This window comes from Physeter macrocephalus, chromosome 8, assembly GCF_002837175.3.
Source record: "Physeter macrocephalus isolate SW-GA chromosome 8, ASM283717v5, whole genome shotgun sequence".
NCBI classification, from domain to species: domain Eukaryota; kingdom Metazoa; phylum Chordata; class Mammalia; order Artiodactyla; family Physeteridae; genus Physeter; species Physeter macrocephalus.
This window is the reverse complement of record NC_041221.1, coordinates 51301875-51324704: the sequence shown is the minus strand read 5'-3', so window position 1 is coordinate 51324704 and position 22830 is coordinate 51301875. Positions and strand designations below refer to the sequence as shown.

At 35.6% G+C, this 22830-nt stretch overlaps 1 protein-coding gene across 2 annotated transcripts in view; it reads right to left on the bottom strand.

Annotated features, from left to right (window-relative positions):
* Window positions 1-1571: 1571 nt before the first annotated feature.
* The window catches only part of FBXO4 (F-box protein 4), a 38007-nt gene continuing 16748 nt past the window's right edge, over window positions 1572-22830 (bottom strand). Inside the window, exons 9-10 of one of the 2 annotated variants that reach the window (XR_003680897.2) lie at window positions 5740-5806; window positions 1572-1582 (exon numbers count right to left, since the gene is read on the bottom strand). The gene's annotated coding sequence lies outside the window, so the exon portion shown is untranslated. Of the gene's footprint in view, window positions 1583-5739; window positions 5807-22830 lie in introns of those variants that run through there. The other variant, XR_003680898.2, reaches the window with a different exon arrangement.

The window sequence follows — 22830 nt, the reverse complement described above, 5'->3', positions numbered from 1 at the left end:
ATTGTAGAAAATTAGAAAAGCGTAATTAAATCAATCCTTCACCACCAGAGACCATCACTAATTAACACCTATATTTCCACTAATTAACACCTATATTTCCAGGTCTTTACACACACACACACACACACACACACACACACACACACCCCTTTGTAGTTACATATCAATATAAAATCGTATTGTACATACTCTTCCTCAACCTACTTTTCTCAGTAAGTAATCTCTACTTTCTCTTTCAGTACCTTTTATCTCTTCTAATACTTATACTATATTCAAAATTCCCCATTTGATCCAAAAATATCACATACAGCTGGTTTGTCCATTCAAATATCAAATGTAGGATCAAACTTTCATTTGGTTTTTATGTCCCTTAAGTTTCTTGTAATAGATTATAATCTCTTTTTCACAATCATGACTTTTTAAAGAACCAGGTCAATTACCTATTGCAGAATATCCCTGGATTTTTCTGGTTTCTTTGCTATGCTACCATTTAACTTGTCAGTCTCTATCCTGCATTTCTTATAAATTGTACATTATATTAGAGGCTTAATAAACCCAATTTAAACATTTTTGCCTAGAATAATTCATAGGCCTTGGTGTGTACTTCATGTGGCTTTATAACTGGCACACAATATCTGATTAACAAACATTAATGACACTATGATTGACTGATTCCTACACTAAGTTATTTTGTTTTCCCCTCCGCTGTACAGATTAAATTTTCCCCTTGTGATTAAAAAATAATGTGTGAGGTTTTCTTTTAACGATTAACCAATGGCCAGTTTTCCCTAAACCATTTACTTAATGATCTTGACACCGATTAATAATCCTTCCCTCAATCTATTAATGTAATTTCTGTGAAATTATTTTTTTCTAATTCTACAGTCCCTTCTATGTCTTACAATGCATTTTTCTGTAAAACAGCATGCTTCCTCAAAAACTGGGACATTTGATTACCCTGTAGGTGAGGATGTAAGCAACAGAAGTACCATAGACACCTGGCGGGAATATTCACACTTCACTTTTGGAAAACAATTTGGCATTATCTAGCCAAGTTGAAGATACACACAATCTATTACCCAGCATTTCCATTTTAGGTATAGCATTTCCCACTTTAGGTATTCTTCACTTAAGATCAGAAACTTATCTTTGTAAATTAGACATTTTAAAAATAAATGCTAATTGAGTCTATTTCTTAATATTTTAAATAAGGAAAATTATAGTGTTTTTATATCAACCAAAAACATCAACCAATTTCCTAAAACATAACTAATTCAGAGTAAAATGCATATAAAGTATTCATTAAATGACTAATATGGTTACTTCAAATAGTTTCTTTGTATGCAGAACATGCTGTATTAGTCTAGGTTCTCCAGAGAAGTAAAACTTGGATATATAATATCCAATTGATGTAATATATCATACATGATTTATTATAAGGAATTGGCTCACGTGATTATGGAGACTGTGAAGTTCCAAGATCTGCAGTTGAACCCAGAAATCTGGTGAAGACCCAATAAAGCCAATGGTGTAGTTTCTGTCCAAGTCCAAGTGTGAAGGCAGGAGAAGACCAATGTTCCAGCTAGAAGATAGGCAGAGAGAGCAAATTCTCCTTTATTCAGCCTTTTGTTCTATTCAGGCTTTCAATGAAATGGATGAGGCTCACCCACATTGGAAAGGGCCACCTGTTTAATTTAGTCTGTCTATTCAAATGTTAATCTCATCCAGAAACTCCCTCACAGATACATCCAGAATAATGTTTAACCAAATATCTGGGCAACGCCTCCAGTCAAGTTGACACATAAAATTAACCATCACATATGTCCTTCAGTGATTCTAGCTACACCTTTCAAAACATTAATACTTAACAATTCTACCTGGATATAACCCAGACTTCCCCTCCCACACACACATTGTTTTGTTTAAAATGTAGTATTGAGTTTACGAGACATAAATACAATTTTTCCATATAAATCAGCTAACAAGTATATTGCAAGGACACTTACATTCTAAAATTTGGATATCAAAGTCCAAGAGGTGTTTCACGAGGGAAACGTTAAAGTATGCCAGTACTACCCTAAAAACATGTAAACATACGCACTAGCATACGTGTGTAAGAATATTTGTAGCAGTGTTATTTATGGTAACCAAAAACTGCAAAGACCTGAATGTCCACTTACAATAGCATGAATGAGTTGTGAAATATGCATACAATGGAAGAGTATATCACTAAGAAAATGGTATGCAAAATGCTATAGTATGGATAACCTTGCAAACACAATATTGAACAAAATAAGAAAGATAAAAATAATTCCAACAGTACGGAGTCTACTCATATTAAGTTCAAAGCAGGCTAAACCAGGCCATTGTTTAGAGATGCACATATAGGTTGTAAAAGCATAAAGGAAAAGAAAGGTATGATTATCACAAAGCCAGAATAGTGGATACTTCCAGAGTGGAGGGATAGAATTATAATTAGGAAGGAAGCCACAAACAAGGTGGGTGTTCTTGGATGTCGCAAAATTTCTATTTTTTGACTTGGGTTATACCAGAGTTTGTTTTATAAGTATTCATTAGACAGTACAGATATATTTTATAAATTCTTCTGTAAGTACATATATTTCATAGTAAGAAAAGAATAAGAGATGAATGGAAAAAGTTAGATTAGGCATTATATAGGAGGTACAATTGCAAGATGCTGCTGGCAGTCACCAACCTCTGCTTGCTGTATCTGACCAAGTGTCAACAAATGTATAATTGAACTGCAGAAGATAAAAGTAAGGACAACTAAAATAAGCTAGAGACAGAAGCATTTGTAAAGGAGCTTGCACTTAGTAAATGCTCAAAAACAACACATTTGTTGGATTGGAACTTGAATGGAAAAAGAAAACTTCCATATATGTAAAAGGCTTAAAGAAACAGTCTAGGGTCTTCCCTGGTGGCTCAGTGGTTGACAATCCACCTGCCAATGCAGGGGACATGGGTTCGAGCCCTGGTCCGGGAAGATCCCACATGCCGCGGAGCAACTAAGCCCATATGCCACAACTACTGAGCCTGCGCCCTAGAGCCTGAGAACCACAACTACTGAGCCTGAGTGTTGCAACTACTGAAGACCGTGCACCTAGAACCCATGCTCCACAACAAGAGAAGCCACCGCAATGAGAAGCCTGCACACCGCAACGAAGAGTAGCCCCTGCTCACCGCGACTAGAGAAAGCCTGCACACAGCAACAAAGACCCAACGCAGCCAAAAAAAAAAAAAACCCAACAGTCTACAAGATTTAAAAATAAAACAAAAACTAAACACCTTCATGGGGACATAACAGGCATTCATAAAATCATAAAATGTAAGAATACTGTGAACATGGCTTTGTGCAATAAATCCTGCAATTTTCAAGACATGAGGATGCCAACGAAATTCAAAAGAAATCATTTGCAATAATTAAAAGAAATTGCATCTTACACAGAAAGCAGTAAATATACAATAAGTCATAATTATTATATGTGCTTAAATTTTGGTATTGACAGAAAAAAATACCAAATAAATAAGCACCTAGACAGAATATTCAGCCTCAGAAGAAAGCGTTCAATCATTTTATGACTGTTTAAAATTCAGTTAAAATAAATGTTTCTCAATGCTTTGACCAGGCTCTGGTACATGAGGCAAAAGTTCAGAAGCATTCCCCTATGACTTCCGATTTCCCATAGCGTGCTGCCCTCTGCAGGGAGAGCTGTGTCACATCTGATCCCACTTTTCCGTGGTAATTTTTGTAAAAATTTCCACTTTTCGTTTTCATGAATGGAATGTGTCTATCTTCCTCCTGAAACACTTCATTTGAAATTACACTCAGTTGTAAACAAGGTAAAGATGGCTATGACATGTTTTCAATTAAACTAAGAAAAAAATCTATTTTTGTATTTACAAAGAAAATCATAAAATGGAGAAAATATATATTATCAACTGTATTGCATTATTCAGTATAAGGAGAAATAAAATCTGAAATATTTTAAAGTAATTTTAAAAACAGGTATTCAAGGCTAGATATATGAGCAATGAAAATGGATTTTTGTTTATATTGGAGTATAATTGATTAACAATGTTGTGTTAGTTTCAGGTGTACAGCAGAGTGATTCAGTTATACATATACATGTATCTATTCTTTTTCAAATTCTTTTCCCATTTAGGTTATTACAGAGTATAGAGTAGATTTCACTGTGCTATAGATTAGGTCCTTGTTGGTTATCTATTTTAAATATAGTAGTGTGTATATGTCAATCCCAAACTCCCAATCTATCCCTCCTCCCCACCCTTCCCCCGGTAACCATAAATTCAATCTCTAAGTCTGTGTGTCTGTTTCTGTTTTGTAAATAAGTTCATTTGTATCATTTTTTTTTAGATTCTGCATATACGTGATATCATATGATATTTGTCTTTGTCTGACTTACTTCACTTACTATGATAATCTCCGGGTACATCCATGTTGCTGCAAATGGCATTATTTCATTCTTCTTAATGGCTGAGTACTATTCCATTGTATATATGTACCACATCTTCTTTATCCATTCATCTGTTGATGGACATTTAGGTTGCTTCCATGTCTTGGCTATTGTAAACAGTGCTGCAATGAACACTGGGGTGCATGTATCCTTTTGAACCATGTTTTTCTCTGGATATATATATGCCCAGGAGTGGGATTGCTGGATCATATGGTAACTCTATTTTTAGTTTCTTAAGGAACCTCCATACTGTTCTCCATAGTGGCTATACCAGTTTACATTCCCACCAACAGTGGGAAAACACCCTTTTCTCCATACCCTCTCCAGCATTTATTGTTTGTAGACTTTTTGATAATGGCCATTCTGACTGGTGTGAGGTGATATCTCATGAGCAATGAAAATGGATTTTAAGATTACATCTTCTTAAATATTTGGCTTAGGGACTTCCCTGGTGGTCCAGTGGGTAAGACTCCACACTCCCAGCGCAGGGGGCCCGGGTTCAATCCCTGGTCAGGGAACTAGATCCCACATGCATGCGAAAACTAAGAGTCCACATGCTGCAACTAAGAAGCCTGCATGCCGCAGCCAAGAAGTCCACATACCGCAAGTAAGATCCCACGTGCTGCAACTAAGACCTGGAGCAGCCAAAATAAATAATTAAATAAACAAATATTTTTAAAAAATATTTGGCTTAAATTGCTATTCTATAATTAAACAGCCATCATAAGAAAGAGGTTTCTTATTTCAATGATGCTTCCATCACTCAAAACCAGTTTTGAACTGTTTACATAAAACTGCCTTTAAAATTGTTTAAAAGAAACAAGAAAATCAGACTAATTATTTTATAATTTTTTTTTGCTAATAATATTACCAAATTTCATCATCAGCATTACTTAGAAACTCAATTTTGAATGTCATTCTTATTTTAGAGCAGATATGATTTTTGGAACTAAAGATTTTCCACCACCAAGGGTATTTGAAAGAATATGATGAATGAGTCTAAGAAGTTTTGAAAAAGGAATTCCGATATATATATATATTGGAAGGGAAAACAATCATTTATATGTAAACTGTCGGGTGTCAGCTTCTGCCTAGAATGTAGAAAGTTGCAAAAGAATGTCATTCCTACCCTAGCAATAATAACAATCCAGATAACCCATAAAATCATAATTTATTAAAAAGTCATCAGAGAGCTAAGGATGGAGAAAAATATCTAAGAATTAAAATCCAGAAAGTTACATACCTCTCTTGGAGGCAAAGCAACCCAATAGCTTCTTTCATCCTTGGTGAAGCAGTGGAAACGGAGAAAGCTGTCAGAGCAAGAAGAAAGGTAAGAAGAAAACTGGGATAACTCAAGAATTAAACTTCTGAAATTTTAACAAATTTTTGTAGACTAAGTGTGAGCTGGCATGATGCTTTAAAATCCTTAGAACACGAGTACAGCCGCCTACAACACTTCATAGCCTTCACAGAGTAGTCGTGAGAAATATTGGGGCTAGAGTAGGAATGCTTAAAAAACTTTCAAACACTCAGGCTTTACATAGATACAAGGCAGCAGGCACCAAGCTTTGGTGAAGAGGGGCAAGAATACTGAGAGAGACCTGCTCTACCAAGGTACAGTGTGCAGGACCTCATGAACTCTGAGGGCAGGAAAGGAGGACTGAGACAAGCTCTATAAGTTCTCCAGGCTGTACACTGAGTAAGAGCAAGGATAATTTATGACAGAGAGGGGCAGGGAAGCCGAGAGAGATTCTTCCCTGAGGTGTAAGCATAGGGGGTTTCTTGAAGTCTGAAGGCAGCATAGGAAAAACTGAACTGAACTCTTTAGGTACATGAGGTCTTCAATGGGTACAAAGCAATGACTGATTTTGGCTGGTGCAGAGGCAAGAGAGCTGAGAGATAATGGTTGTATGGCTGAAATCTAAAGCATAAAGATAAAATCTTAAAAGGAGAGAAGATATATTACATACAATGAACAATGATGAGAATGATGGTTGACTTATGAGAAAAAACAATAAAGGGGATAAGCAATTAAATAACATCTTTAAAGTACTTAAAGAAAAACTGTTAATCTATAATTTTATATCCGGTAAAAATGTCCTTTTAACATGAAGTCAAAATAAAGGCATTTGGAAGCAGGCAAAAACTAAAAGGATTCATCTCATCTCTGGCAGACCTGCACTGTAAGAAATATTAAATACTAATGCTCTGGGTTTTTTTCAGTCATTTTAATGTGCTTTGTTTGTATAGCTTCAATTACTATGTCTTCAAGTTCAATAATAATTTCTTCTCCAATGTCTACTCCATCATTAATCCCACCCGGTATGTTTTTTGTTGTTGTTGTTGTTGTTTTTTGCAGTACACGGGCCTCTCACTGTTGTGGCCTCTCCCGTTGCGGAGCACAGGCTCCGGACGCACAGGCTCAGCGGCCATGGCTCACGGGCCTAGCCGCTCCGCGGCATGTGGGATCCTCCCGGACCGGGGCACAAACCCGTGTCCCCTGCATCGGCAGGCGGACTCTCAACCACTGCGCCACCAGGGGAGCCCCCACCCGGTATGTTTTTCATTTCACACATTGCAGTTTTAATCCATGGAAGTCCAGTTTGAGTCTTTTTAACATTTTCTGTCTTTACTTAACCTGTGCAGTATTTACTCCAGCTTCTTAAACTTAGGGAATATAGTTATAATAACTGTTTACTGTTCTCATTTACTATCTTCTGTGTCCCATCTGGATTGGTTTTGATTATTTTTCTCCTTCTTATGGATCACAGTATCTTTCTTCTTTGCATGCTGATAATTTTTTATTGGACATTACTAATTTTATCTTGTTGAATGCTGTGTATTTTTGAATTCCTATAAATATTATTGAGCTTTATTCTGTGATATTGTTGTTATTTAGGAACAGTTTGAGCCATTCAGCTCTTCCTTACAAGCATTGTTAGGAGGAACCAGAGCAGCATTTAGTTTAGGAATGATTTTGCTGCCGCTGAGGCAAAACACTTCTGAGTACTCTACCCAACATTCCACAAATTATGAGGTTTTCCATTTTGGCTGGTGCCCTCTGTAAACACTGGGTATTATTCCCTCTAATCCTTTCTGCATTCAGCAGTTTCCTCACCCTCAGGCAGTTATCAGTACTCAGCTGAAGACTCATGGAGGACTCTGAAGATCTCCAGAGATCTCTCTCCCTGTCTCTGAACAGCTCTTTCCTCTGTTACGCTCTTTCCTCTGAGCTCTTGGTTCCTTGGTCTCCCCAGACTTCCAGCTTCACCTTTGCAACTTAGGGAGACATCCATGCTTTGGGATCTCTCTCCCCTTGGCCTGGGAAATCTGCAGGCAATAAGCTGGGACAATTATAGGTCTCATCTCATCTGTTCATATAGCGAAGGGAATCACTACCCTTTACTGCCCAATGTCTTAAAAACTGTTCTTTCATGTATTTTATCCAGTTTTTTGTTGTTTAGGCAGGAAAATAAATTATGTTCCTCTGAATTTACTCTCCATCTTGATTCGAAACAGAAATCTTTGCATCATGCTTTTTAAAAATATTTTAAGTCTATGTAGTCTGCACATATGACTGAAAGGCTGATTTTTCCTTTCAGACTCACTCAAGTAGGAATACTCTAGGTCCTGTATGATATCAAATTTAGAATATAACATAAATAGTAAGTGTGGACTTTGAAGTGGGCAAAGCAATCCAAAAGCAGGAACACGCACACACAAAAAAGAAAAGGCATACAAAAAGGCATTGACCCTATGATATTTACCCCTATTTACCGACTTTCTCCTCCTTTTTAAAATTCTTCTCTGACACTACTTACCTTTAGGACCAGATGGTCCTGTATTCCCTATGATTACTTTCTGCTCTGGAGAGGAAGTAACATAGGATGTCTAAAAACTCTTTTAGTTGCCAAAAAATTTCGCAAGTTTGCACACTCTGTTTTGTCTAGGTAATGTAGCCTTGCCTGTTTTCTCTAGAATTTCTCTAGAAGTGAAGAAACATAAACATATGCAACTCACACCACACGTTTATCAATTTTATACTAAGTTAGTTTCTGTGTTTTAGCTTTCATCCAGAAATGTAATTTAAGAATTTAAGTAATTGAGATTAATCCATGATGTCTCTTTTTTGGATATCCCTCAGATTTCAGACAAACATATTTGTCACAATCAAAGATATGAAGTGATTAAAATAAAAAGTAATATCCTGTCTTCCGAAGTACACTGAGAAAAGGTAACATTGGGACTTCCCTGGCAGTTCAGTGGTTAAGACTCTGTGCTTCCACTGCAGGGGGCACAGGTTTGATCCCCGGTTGGGGAACTAAGATCCCGCATGCCGTGTGGCGTGGCCTAAAAAAAAAGGCAACATGAGTGGTTTATAAATGCTTCTATTATTTGCAGTATTGAGAACAGGCCAACAGCTGGTGTTCAAATAACTAAAGCCTTTTACTGAAAATTCAGAATAGAGGGATTGGATAGATGTGGATGATGCATCATGATTATATGATTCAGTGCTTTGCTCAGGGATTGATGCTTTAAGGAGAGTGGTTATACAGCCCCAATTACTAAGCGTCTTAATTTGAAATTCATATATGAGAGAGAAAAGAGAGAGAGAGAGGTGGATAGAGCAGGAGGGAGAAGAAGAGGGGAGAAGGAAAGGAGAGTGAGGGGGAGAGGGATAGAAAGAGAATTTATGAACATGTGTAATACAGGATTTAGGTAGCACAGTACCTTTATCCTGCTTGAACCCTATCCTAGGTATATTAACCTACCTCATTTCTTTCCCCTTGCTTCTTGCTGTATATTTTCAATTGATTCAACTAACTGCATGATTAAATTATCTTGATTTGGTCTGTGAGCCCTTCTGTTCTATTACGTCTGGGAGAGCCTGCCTAGTAGAGTACTTGGAGACTACCATACATCAAGTTATTTCTTACCATGATGATGATTTACTTTGAAACAAATTTGATAAGATTCAAGTTTAATCCCATAATAAAGTCACTTTATTTCACTTGCCTCCCAATATTTCCAAAGAGAAAGAGAAGTAGAATTACAGAGGGCAAGTCTAAATAACGCAAATGCCTTGTGTTATGCAGAGGAACATCATCCTTCATGTGTCAAAGCTGAACAAAAATTGAACACCTCTGAACTAGAAAACTAGCACTCTAAGTGCAAAGCTCCCATATCCTCTACACTTAAATTGATATTTCTTTCTGTATCCAAATCTTCAGGTTTATTTTTTTGCTCTTTAATAAAGATACTAGATCACATTGGAAGTTGAGGTAGGGAAGTCACATAGGGAAAATGCATCATTTAGCTTCATTCAGTTCCATTTTCAGTTTCAACAATAGTCACTCCCAAAGCTAGTAAGAAAATCCTACACTCACTTTACCTTCTCAGCTCCCACTGGCCCATCCAATTTCCCCACATTCTCCTATCATCTTCCTATTTGAACACTCTAAGTATACTGTGCTCTGTGTTGAAAATTTTTAGCAACCTAGGATATGCTAGCATCATTATATAAAAAGCATAGCTGCCAGTGCTACATAAATTGAGAACAAGCAAAGCAGTGCTCTTTTACTTCATTAGCATTCAGTTTGCAGCACTAGACTCCTAATTAAGAGATTCATAAGTATTCATATTCATTCAGGCTATTCTACTTTTTATTTGCTAATTTGGTTAGAAACATTTAGACACATTAACTGTTCTTCCAGTCAAAATAAATACTTGCTGTGTTTGTGGATAAGCCAACTGATGACTGTCCTTTCTTGAAAGCAAAATATAAAACATGTTTTTTCCCATTTTCAATTTTCCTTTATTGCTTTATGTAAATCATTACATTTGGATGAAGGAAAGTAATTCTTCTAAGAGTGAACTTTTGAATTGCTATTGTTAGCTTCTTCCAATAGTAATAATGTCCTCAAGTTATGCTGGTAAATACAGTATAGGAAACAATGAACCTGAGAAGTTAGTTTCTTTGATAAAGAGAGTGATCAGATGCAGGAAGGGGTGACTTGAAGTTTTACCACCTGAGTAGTGGTTGAAGGATCAATGGATAATTATTCCAGAGAAAAGGTTTTATGGGCTGCGAAACAGTTTTTGTTTGAACATAAGAGAGAAATTTGATTTATTCTACATTGCCTCAGAAGACACAACTAGAATTGATATATGAAAATTATAAGGAGGAAATTGCAGCTCAAAAAAAGAAGACCTACTTAACGATTACATTTTAAACTGATCTGATTTTAGAATCCCACAGGATAATGGGGTCATCTAAATTAGAATCTCCATACACCTTCTGAATATCATACAAATCAGAGAGAATAAATAAAACCACAATAACCCATGTTTACAGCATGACTAAAACAGAATAATACTTCAATTTACAAGTAACTAGGGAAATAAACATTCAGAAGCAAGCAGAGCCACCTCTGGAGCCCACTGTAGCACAGCAAGAGGGCACTTGAGGTGTGGAATACAGATATAATTATTTTCCAAAAGATAGAGTCCCACCCTTAGAGCATAAATGCTGAGAACAAGTCTGACACCTGGATATCAGAGTACTGGCTGTGTGGAATTGAGAGGGAGAGCCTTGAAATTGTTTGCAATTAGAGGTGGGAGTTGTACCCCTTCTTGAAAAGAGTGGGAAAGACTTGGAAAGGATTCATCTGGATTTGAGGGTGAAAGAAAAGAAGGAAATAAGCGGTAAAAATTAAAAGTTCTACATTAACATAAAACAGAAACATCAGAAGCCTTCATTATTCTCTCTCCTTTGCCACCCAAAGAATGTGGATATTCATGAAATAAGCTGCACTTCATCATGCCAACAGAAGAGGGCTCTCTTGAGCTAAGAAATCTAATTTGCCACCAAACTCATCCTTTTCTACACACAACGGTTAATGCTGGCCTAGAAAAATGTAAGATATTCCTAAAATTAACGGAATATAGAAGATAACATCTATATTAAAAGTATTGTAATAGAAAACAAAAAAAATGAAAATCAAAACATTTCAGACGATGAAAATTATTCCCCAAAAACAACCACAAAGCACAGAAAAACTGTAATAAAATATGCCAGACAAAATTAATTATCTTTAAACAAGCATTTGCAGGTGTGAAAAAAACCTCAAAGAATATATTTAAAAGTTCAAAATAGAAATGAACATAAAGTTAGGAAGATGTAAAATGTGAGTTAACAACACAGGGGAAAAAAATGAAGATAAAGAAAAAAAATCATCCTTCCTTGCATGATAACCAAGGAAGAACACCTTAGACTGAGAATATAATGAGGGACATAAGCAAAAATTAAAACAGATAAAATAGTGAAAATGAAATAAAGAGAGAAGTAAAAATGGTCAGTAAAAAAGTGACAGAGAAGGTAGGGGGAATAAAATCTAAGTAAGGAAATGGGCATTAACAAAGGTATTAGTACAGAGCTTCCCTGGTGGCACAGTGGTTGAGAGTCCACCTGCCGATGCAGGGGATACGGGTTCGTGCCCCGGTCCAGGAAGATCCCACATGCTGCGGAGCGGCTGGGCCCATGAGCCATGGTCACTGAGCCTGCGCATCCGGAGCCTGTGCTCCGCAACGGGAGAGGCCGCAACAGTGAGAGGCCCGCATACAGCGAAAAAAAAAAAAAAAAAGGTATTAGTACAAAGATAACCATTAGAACAAAAATCAAAATATAGAACATATAAAATATATAATATTTTATATATGACATGTAATATTAAAAATATCTAGAGAACATACCAAAATAGAAGAAAAAGAAATACACAAAGAGATTACAAAAAAAGGAAACTACAGTTTCAAATTTTCAATATCTGCAAATCAATCAATGTGATACACCATATTACCAAATTGAAGAATAAAAATCATATGATCATCTCAACAGATGCAGAAAAAGCACTGACAAAATTCAACATTCATTTATGATAAAAACTCTCCAGAAGGTGGGAATAGAGGGAACATACCTCAACATAATAAATGCCATAGATGACAAACCCACAGCTAACGTCATACTCAACAGGGAAAGCTGAAAGTATTCCCTCTAAGATCAGGCACAAGAGAAGAATGCCCAGTCTTGCAACTTTTATTCAACACAGTATTGGAAGTCCTAGACACAGCAGTCAGACAAGAAAAAGAAATAAAAGGAATCCAAATTGGAAAGGAAGAAGTAAAACTGTCACTGTTTGCAGATGACATGATACAACAGGTAGAAAATCCTAAAGATGCTACCAAAAATCTACTAGAGCTCATCACTGAATTCAGTAAATTGCAGGATGCAAAATTAACACACAGAAATCTGTTATATATATCTATACACTAACAACAAACTATCAGAAAGAGAAATTAAGGAAACAATCCCATTCATCATCACATCAAAAAGAATAAAACACTTAGGAATAAACCTACCTAAGGAGGTAAAAGACCTATACTCAAAAACCTATAAGATGCTAATAAAAGAAATCAAAGATGACACAAACAGATAGAAAGATATACTGTGTTCTTGGATTGGAAGAATTAATATTGTGAAAATAACCATACTACCCAAGGCAATATACAGAGTCAATGCAATTCCTATCAAAATATCAAAGGCATTTTTCACAGAACTAGAACAAATAATTTTAAAATTTGTATGGAAACACAAAAGACCCCAAATAGCCAAAACAATCTTAAGAAAGAAGAATGGAGCTGGAGGAATCACGCTCCCTGACTTCAGACTATATTATGAAGATACAGTAATCAAAACAGCATGGTATGGGCACAAAAACAGACACATAGGTCAATGGAACAGAATAGCCAGCCCAGAAATAAACCCACACACCTATGGTCAATTAATCTATGACGAAGGAGGCAAGAATATACAATGGAGAAAAGACAGTCTCTTCAATAAGCAGTGCTGGGAAAACTGGACAGCTACATGTAAAAGAATGAAATTAGAACGTTCTCTAATGCCATATACAAAAATAAACTCAGGACTTCCCTGGTGGCTCAGTGGTTAAGAATCCACCTGCCAATGCAGGGGACATGGGTTCAATTCCTGGTCCAGGAAGACCCCACATGCCGTGGAGCAACTAAGCCTGTGAGCCACAACTACTAAGCCTGCGCTCTAGAGCCTGCGAGCCACAACCACTGAGCCTGCGTGCCACAACTACTGAAGTCCGCGCACCTAGAGACCATGCTCCACAACAAGAGAAGCCACCACAATGAGAAGCCCGCACACTGCAATCAAGAGTGGTCCCCACTCGCCACAACTAGAGAAAGCCCGCACGCAGCAACAAAGACCCAACACAGCCAAAAATAAATTAAAAATAGTAATAAAATAAACTCAACATGGATCAAAGACCTAAATGTAAGACCAGAAACCATAAAACTTCTAAAGGAAAACACAGGCAAACACTCTTTGATATACATTGTAGCAATATTTTTGGATCTATCTCCTAAAGCAAACGATAAAAGCAAAAATAAACACATGGGGCTAAATTAAACTTAAAAGCTTTTGCACATAAAAGGAAACCATAAACAAAATGAAAAGACAAGCTACTAAATGAGAGAAAATATTTGCAAATGATATGACTGATAAGGCACTGATATCCAACATATATAAACAGCTCATATAACTCAACATCCAAAAAAACAAAACAACCCAATTAAAAAATGGGCAGAAAAACTGAATAGACATTTTTCCAAAAGGAAATGCAGATGGCCAACAGGCACACGGAAAGAAGCTCAATGTTGCTAATCCTTAGGGAAATGCAAATCAAAACCACAATGAGATATCATCTCTCACCTGTGAAAATGGCTATCATCAAAAAGAACACAAATAACAAATGTTGGCAAGGGTGTGGAGAAAAGTGAAGCCTCATACAATGTTGGTAGGAATGTAAATTGGTGCAGCCACTGTGGAAAACAGTATGGAGGTTTCTCAAAAGACTAAAAATACAACTACCATATGACCCAGCAATTCCACTCCTAAGTATATATCAAAAAAAACCCTAGGGCTTCACTGGTGGCGCAGTGGTTGAGAATCCGCCTGCCGATGCAGGGGACACGGGTTCATGCCCCGGTCCGGGAAGATCCCACATGCCGTGGAGCAGCTGGGCCCGTGAGCCATGGCCACTGAGCCTGTGCATCCAGAGCCTGTGCTCCGCAACGGGAGAGGTCACAACAGTGAGAGGCCCGCGTACTACACACACACACACACACACACACACAAACAAACCTCAGAAACACTTATTTGAAAAGATACATACACCCCAATATTCTTGGCAGCATTATTTACAATTGCCAAGATATGGAAGCAATCTAAGAGTCCATCAACAGATGAATGGATAAAGAAGATGTGGTATATATATACAATGGAATACTACTCAGTCATAAAAAAGAATGAAATTTTGCCATTTGCAGCAATGTGGATGGACTTGGAGGGTATTATGCTAAGTGAAATAAGACAGAAAAAGACAAATACTGTATGTTATCACTTATATGTGGAATCTAAAGAGACAACAAACTAGTGAATATAACAAAAAAGAAGCAGACTGGCAGATAAAGAGAACAAACTACTGGTTACCATTGGGGAGAGGGAAGGGAGAGGGGCAAAATAGGGGTAGGGGGATTAAGAGGTACAAACTACTATGTATAAAATAAGCCACAAGGACATGTTGAACACCACAGGGAATACAGTCAATATTTTATAATAACTATAAATGGAGTATGACCTTTAAAAATTGTGGGGCTTCCCTAGTGGCGCAGTGGTTGCGCGTCCGCCTGCCGATGCAGGGGAACCGGGTTCGCGCCCCGGTCTGGGAGGATCCCACATGCCGCGGAGCGGCTGGGCCTGTGAGCCATGGCCCCTGGGCCTGCACGTCCGGAGCCTGTGCTCGGCAACGGGAGAGGGCGCAGCAGAGGGAGGCCCGCATAGCACAAAAAAAAAAAAAAAAAAAATTGTGAAGCACTGTATTGTACACCTATAACATATAATATTGTACATCAACTATACTAAAATAAATATATCAATTTTTAAAAAGAAATATAATAAATATATAATACATAGTAAATAGTACTTAAAATAATATGTAATAATCATATCAATCAATAAAAATGGACTTAACTGACCTATTAAATAAAAAAACATTTTCTAATTGGCTCATGTAGCAAAACCCAACTGCGAAACAAACGCAACTGTTAAATAAACAGACTCATTTAAAACAAAGTGACTCAGAAAAGCTGGACCAGGTAAATACAAGTAAATAAAAAATCCTGATATTCCATAAGGGAGACTTTAGGGTTAAAAATATTAATTGAGACAAAGAGTTTACTAGATAATACTGAAGGATCCAATTCACAGTAAAGAAAAAATGGCTATGAATATATTTTCACCAAATAATGCAGTAACTTCCTTAATAAAGCAAGCAGAAATAGAAAGAATACAGTAATAACAGGTGACTTCAATACTTCACTCTCTCTCAAAAAAGATTGAAAGAACAAAAAAAAATTAAGTAAAGATATATACAACACAAATAATGTAATCAATAAAGTAGCTCTTACTGACACCTATCAAAAAGAACACACCTTCTCAAATGTACATGACACATTCAGTAAATCTGACCATCTATGAGGTCATCACAAAACCTCTGTAAGTTTCACAAAGTAAAATTAATACCACATTCTCTGATTATAAAACAATTAGAAATTAATTAAAACAGAAAACAAAAAGACTCTTCAATGAAAAATTTTAAACTTTCTATTAAACAGTTCTTTGGAAAAGAAAATAAAAATAAAAATTTCAGAATTTCTAAAGAATCATGGTATAAAAACACCACATTAAACAATCTATGGAATACAATAAAAGCAGTGATAAAAATAATCAAATTCCTAAGAAAGAAAGTAGAGGAGAGAAGGGAAAAATAACAGCAGGCATTAATGAGGTATAAAAGAGAAGAGCACAAAATCAAAACTCTAGTTCTTGAAAAATAAGTAGTAATATAGACAAAGGAGACAGCACACAAATACAAAATAAGAAATGATCAAGAGGAATTAATCACTGAAACAGGATCTATTTAAAAATCATAAGTAGTTTCCAAATATCTATGCAAATAAATGGGAAAACGTAGATGCAATAAATAATTTCTTAGGAAAAACTTGTCCCTAGAGATAGATTAAGCAATTTCCATAGAATAGAGAAAGTCATCAAAGAACTATCCTGTAATAAAGGAATAAGAACCAGATGTTTTCAGAGAATAAATTCTACCAAAATTTTAAAAAACACATGTTCCCAATATTACCTAAACTGTTTCAGAGAATGGAAAAAAGAAGAAAAACTTTATAATCATTTTTATAAAGAAAGTGTAACACTAATACCTCAACCTGATAAAGATATCACACTTTCAAAAATTCTTATGAATTCACATACATTCATACTAAAATTTTTTAAGCAAATATTAGCAAAAGATTTTAACACTACATGAAAATAATACAATATGAGGCAAGAGAGATTTATCCCAGAAGTGTCAGAATGGTTCAGTATTAATCTAACATATTTCACCCTATTAAAAATTTAAGGAGAAATACCATGATTATCACCATAGGTGTTAAAAAGACCTCTGATGAAATTTGTCACCCATCCCTCATTTTAAAAAAGCACTTAGTAAGATAGTATTTAATGCATACTTCCTTAACGTGATTACTAAACCATCACTCCTAAAGCCAATATGTTACAATATTGTGGGAAACCTCTGACTAGAGGCATTTCCACCAGGATGAGGAACAAGGCAAGAAAGGAGGTTCACTGTCTCACTACTCTTTAACATACTACAGGTATTAGCAAAGCAAAATCACATAGAAGATTAAACACTGTAAAATAAGAAGTAAAAACTCCCTATTTGCAGATGATGCCTTTATATCTAGAAAATCAAAGGAATCAAAAAAACTAAATCAAACCATAAAGTAGGATATAAATTTAATACACAAAAATCAATAACTTTCACATATACAAATAATAACTAGAATATAGAACTTTAAGGGAAAACTCCATTTATAATAGGAACAATAAAGATAAAATTCTTAAAAATAAACTTAACAAAAATTGTGCAAAATATATGTATATAAGGAAAACTTGAAAACTCTTCTGTTTTGAATAAACGGAAGCACATACATTGTCTTGGGTGGGACGACTCAACATCCTAACTACGTAATTTCTCTCCAAGTTATTATATATATGTGTAATATATGCCTGGGTATACATAGCATTTCCAATAAAAAATACAAATTTTTAAATAAGTTGACATTATAGGTCATATTGAAAAATAAATATTTAAGAATATATTAGAAAACCTTTCAAAAGAGGAATGATGGAGGACAAGCTCTATCAGATATTCAAAAATGTTAAAACCCCTCTATAAGTGTAACAGTGTGGCATTAGAGCAGGAACACAGAAACAGAAAAGCAAGGCTAAACTAGATTACATGGACAAATTTAGTGTCTAATAAGATGGTATCTCAAAACACTGGGGGGAATATGGTCACTTTTAATAAATTACAGTTGGCCCTTGAACAACACAGATTGGAATTGTAAGGATCCACTTATATGCAGATTTTTTTTTCAAAAGTATTTACTACTACTATATGGAAGTGGAATCATGGATACTGGAGGAATAGTGTATACAGAGAGCTGACTATAAGTAATACATGGATTTTTGACTGCATGGATGGTCAGCACCCCATCCCCCATGCTGTTCAAGGGTCAACTGTATGATGAAACAATCAAATATTCACTTGGAGAAAGACAAAACTGAATTCACACTTCACAATATACCTGAATACACTCCAAATGGATCCAAGATTTATGCGTAATATATGAAACCACACAAGTATATACAAGTAGAAACATGGGTAAATTCCCGTATAACCTGGGTGTTGGTAAAGAATTTCTAACTATTACCAAAATATATATATAACAAAAGAAAATGTTAATAAATTAGACTACATTTTTTGAAAGCTTTGCACATCCAAAATACAATAAGTAAAGTCAGAAGACAAGTGGTAAACAGGGGAAAAAATACTTCCAACATACACCATAGACATAGATTTGTCTCCCTGATACACCCAGCCCTTTAAATTTTGAGGGGAAAAAAGAACAATTTGATATAAAAGTGGGCAAAAGGCATGAACAGAAAGCTCAAAGGAGAAAAAATTCATATGGTTCTAATAATGTTCATAAAAATAACCTCGAAAAATCAGGCTGAAATAATACTAGTCCATACAATGTAGCAAATGATTTATTACCAGTTACTACTTTCTATTTCATTTAGTAAATTATTAGTCTAGATTTCTAACTCAATAGTATATTATTTTAAAAAGAAGCAGACTCACAGATATAGAGAACAAACTAGGGTTACCAATGGGGAGAGGAAAGGGGGGAGGAGCATAATAGGGGTAGCAGCTTAAGAGGGTCTTAAGAGATACAAACTATTAGGTTTAAAATAGAAATTTTAGTTAAAATAGAAATTTGGCGAAGGAATATTTAATTTATTTAAAACTTTTAAGAACCCTATGAGGTAGGTACTACTATTATTTATCTTCATTTTAAATTAGGGAAACTCAGGCACATAGAAGATAAGAATCTTGCCCAAGATCATAAAATAATAAAGTTAAGATTTGAACCCAGACCAATCTGGTTTTAGGGTCTTTGCACACAATAACTTCGTTATGCTACTTCTAACAACTTCTTATACAGATGTGTAGAAAGAATAAGCAGCTAGAAATTTTTAAACACAGGAAATTTAATTTGATGAGACTGGGAGCAAGAATCAGATCTCGTATGTTATGCAAATTTGCTTAGGACTTATTCCAAGGATCAAAGAATATGAAGGTAAACACAACCCCATCAAAAGAAAAAAAACAGTAAAAAGTCATCATACTATATAGTAAAAATGAAATAATGATGAAAATCATGAGGAAAATGAGACTATGTGACAACTTTTCACATATATAATAATAATTAAGTTCAGATAATGGGTGTAGACATAATGTTAAAAATGTTTTAACAAATGAACATTGTAATATAGGAGATCATAGATGATAAGGTGTTTAAAAGACAGTGTAAAAACCACTAAAAGTTTTGTTTTCAGATAGAAGGTAGGTCACAAAAGATTGTTATTGCAGCAAGAAAACACAGGATAAAATGAAAATTATACTTTAAGCCAGCAAAGAGTAGGAGATACAAAGAGATCTAAATAAACTAAATTCCAAAGAGAATCAGGCTATTTTAGTGATCAAAGAGCTACAATGCTTTTATGGGACCAATTGCCTATTCTGGGTATCTGTGGATAGAATAGCAGCTCTGTCATAGGAAGAGAGATTTTGCTGGGATGAGAAAAATACCACTGAAGCTTTTAATTACAAAATGACTGGCACAACATATTGTAAATGAAGGAACTCCAAATGTGAAAACAGGTTGTTGAGCCCACCAATTCTCCCTCACAGGAATTTTGGCAAGAGACAAAGAGGGCAGAAAAATGTCTCACATTTTTGTTCAGTGCTTAGGTTTCAGGATCCTGCTGGAATTACATCTAGAGATGAACTGAAACTGACTATATAGGCAACCCAACCCCTTTCCAGATGATAACTATAATAAGATCAGCTCCTTGGTGGTAGCATAACATATTGGGGATTGGCATAAAAGGAAACAAGAGATACGATCTGATTTATAAAAGAGGTAAGTTAAATAAAGATATGGTCCAGCTCCAAGTCAACCTAGCTGACTGATGAAAAAAGAAAGGATGGCTGAACTTGCCTGAAAAACAAAAGACAAAATAAAAAGTATTATCTACTTCACAATCTACTGTTCTCTTAAGGAAAAATTCCCTGTGTATAATTTTTAAAAACAGGAGACACATAGAGACTTCCCTGGTGGTCCAGTGGGTAAGACTCTGTGCTCCCAGTGCAGGGGGTCTGGGTTCAATCCATGGTTGGGGAACTAGACCCCACATGCATGTCGCAGTTAAAAGTTCGCACGCCACAACTAGGAAGTCCGCATGCCGCAACTAAGACCCGGTGCAGCCAAAATAAATAAAAAAATAATTATAATAAATAAATATTTTTTTAAAATAGGAGACATATAAAGAAATAGGAAAAATATGGCCCCAAATCAAGAGAATATATAGTCAATAGAGGTATGGTATGCTCACAAATGACCTAAGTTGAAATTAGTTTAAAATGATTATTTAAAAGTGTTTAAAATGATTATTTAAAAGTATTTAAATATGTTAAAGAATGTAGTGGAAAAGACAGAATGAATGAAGAGACAGAGAGTTTTAGCAGAAAAAGGGAAGCTCTAAAAAAGTGAAAATTTTAGAACTAAAAAATATGATTAAATTTTTAAAAAATGAATGGATATAATAAGAAACTAGACAGAACAGAAAAAAATCACAAGCTGCATGGTGTGGCCAAAAAATAAATAATGTGGGACAAAATATCAAATGATCTAATATACGTGTAACTGGGAGTTCCAGAAGCTGTGGAGAGAAAGAACTGCACAGCGGAAATATTTAAATATATTGGCTAAAGATTTTCCAAAACTGATGGCATATGGTCAGTTAGAGATCCAAGAGTTTCAGTTCTTTAGTTTAGTTCAAAACTAAGAAATCACTCCCAGACACATCAAACTGTTGAAAATTAAAAATAAAGAAAAAAAATTAAAGCAGCCAGGGAAGTATAACACATTCAATTCAGGGAACAAAAATAGCTGACTCTTGTCAAAAACAGTGGAAGCCAAAGGTAATGGAATTATATCTTTAAAGTGCTGAAAGAAAAAAGTCAACCCAAGATTCTATTTCCAGATGGGTATTATAATTCCTAGAGCAACTACTAAAAAATAACATAAAGTGATATAGCTAAAATGTCAAAATGCTTTTTGGCCCAACAACTTCCTACTGGATTAATTCTTCTGCAGAGAACATAATATTAACACAAAAAAGGCAGCTACCTGATACCACTGAATAGTGAAGAGAAGCAGGCAAATTTTGGTGGAAAGTATATACTCTGGGAAGTTCAACAGAGTAATTTCCCACTTTTTTTTTTTAACTTGTAGATTGGGGGTAGGCATTGGTATACACTGTAGCATGGGGAACTGGCAGAATAATCACAGCCTTTCTGGCATGGGGAATGAGAGCACTGACACGGGCAATTGCAGCCATTAGAGAGAAAAGCGGGAGTCTTAGAAAAGAAAAATCTAGGAAGGAAATCCCCAAATTCTGTCTGTATCTTTGAATCTTGAGCGCAAAACCAAATCAAGCTTCTCACTTAAAAAAAAAAGATATGAACTGAGAGTGAAGCTATTGCCCACGGGACAGAGTTTGTAATTTATGTCTAAACATGTTAACTGATTAAACGAAAGAAACATCATCCATTGGAGAAAAATAGCAGAATCCAGAGTCTCCACAACTTAGCATTTATATTTTTCAGGATACAATACAAAATTCTGCAACATAACAATGAGAATGGCACTCATTCCCTTCATAAAAGAAAATCAACTGAAATCAACTCTTTCAGATTTTGGAATTAGCAGACAAGGATTTTAAAGCAGCCATTACAACCATTCTCAGTGATATGAAGGAACATATGCTGAAGATTTCCTTTGTTTCAATGAAACAAAGGAAATCTGAGAAGAAAAATAAAATTTGGGGAAAAAAAGAGGAAATTGTAGAACACAATATCTAACTGAAAAATTCACGGGATTTATTTAACAAGAGAATTGAGATGAAAGAGGAAAGAGTTTGAGAACTTGAACATTAATCAGTTGAAACTACCCAAACTGAAAAACAGAGAAAAAAAGACTGAAAAAATTGAGCAAAGCCTCAGAGACAGGTTAAATAACAACACATTTAATGGTGTTACACAATGGAGATCTAAGAGGGATGAAAAGAGGAAAGAATGGGGAAGAAAACATATTTGAAGAAATAATGACCCCAAATTTCCCAAACTTGGTGGATGACATGAATTTATATATTCAATATGCTTATTAACCCCCAAGTTGGATAAATATAAAGACAACCATACCTAGGCACACTATGGTGAAAGTGCTGAAGACCAAGACAAAAAGTAAACTTGAAAGCAGAGAGAAAATTACATTCAAGGGAATGAAGATGCAATTAGTGAATGACTTCTTATCAGAAATTAGAGGGCAGGGCTTCCCTGGTGGCGCAATGGTTGAGAATCTGCCTGCCAATGCAGGGGACACGGGTTCGAGCCCTGGTCTGGGAAGATCCCACATGCTGTGGAGCAACTAGGCCTGTGAGCCACAACTACTGAGCGTGCGCGTCTGGAGCCTGTGC